Raw genomic sequence first — 1,274 nt, forward strand, 5'->3', positions numbered from 1 at the left:
CATCGGAGTGCCGCGTTATCTGTGAATAACATAAACTTACCAGACTCAAGATACGGCAGAACCTATCAACCGCCCAAACTATGGCTAGACATTCACGTTCGACTGCTGAGTATCTTCCCTGTGCTGGATTGAGTTTTTTGCTGGCGTAGGAAATGATTTTCCTGTCACCACTCTCCCCCCGCTGGAAGAGCACGGCACCAACTCCGTCTTCGCTTGCGTCGGTCTGTAGACTGAATGGCTTACCCGGAAGAGGAGGGCAGAGCCGTGGTGTGGACATCAAAGACTCCTTCAACTTCCGGAACGCCTCTTGCTCAATTTCTGACCAACGCCATTTGGTCCCTTTGGCCAACAAACTTGTGAGTGGTGCTGTGATCTCGGCATAGTGTGGCACGAACTGGCTGTACCAACCACAAACGCCTAACACGCGCAACTCGTCTTTTGTCTTCTTTGGAACCGGTAATTCCTGAATCACCGTCAGTTTCTCCGGTTCCCGTTCTATTCCTTCACCGTCCACGACGTGACCTAGGAATTCGATTTGTGCCACCCCGAATGTACATTTTTTCGGTTGGCACGTCAGACCGTAAGACTGGAGTCGCTCCAAGACTCTCTGCAAGTGGTTTAGATGTTGATCGGGACTTTCGGAGTATACCGCAATATCATCCAAATAAACCAACACAAATTTACCAACTAACCCACGGAAGACTTCGCTTACCAAGCGACAGAATGTGGCGGGAGCGTTTTCAAGTCCAAAAGGCATTACTCTGAACTGGAATAATCCTCTTTGGGTCCTAAACGCCGTGAGTGGACGTGTCTCTAGTGAGAGACCCACCTGCTGTAGTATTAGGTGACTATGTATATAAATAAAATAGTAATCATATTTGTAATGTAGGCCAGGGAAGCAAATGTGCTGAGGCATTTAAATTGTAAACTAGATATAAGTCAAAAAGTAGAGTAAGAGGAGGCAGTCGCGGTATGTCAATATTGCGATACGTTTGATAGTTAATTTTTGTGTTTGTTTATATAAGTTAATAAAAAGTGTTTCCGACCTGAAAAATTATATGTTTGTTTGAGTAGCCACACAATTCTAAGTATACCCCTTCAATCTGATCTGTAATCGGTTAATTTATGGTCGTTGACGATTCAAGGTTTAAACGGTGAAAGTAGTCCTACGTTAATTGTATTCTTTCAAACTGATCTGTAACCGGTTAATTTATGGTTTTTGAAGATTGAAAGTAAAGGTAGCGATATCGACGTCTAGAAAGCCAGACTGTAAC

Source organism: Acyrthosiphon pisum, unplaced genomic scaffold (assembly GCF_005508785.2).
Source record: "Acyrthosiphon pisum isolate AL4f unplaced genomic scaffold, pea_aphid_22Mar2018_4r6ur Scaffold_21274;HRSCAF=23487, whole genome shotgun sequence".
Classification (NCBI taxonomy): Eukaryota; Metazoa; Arthropoda; class Insecta; order Hemiptera; family Aphididae; genus Acyrthosiphon; species Acyrthosiphon pisum.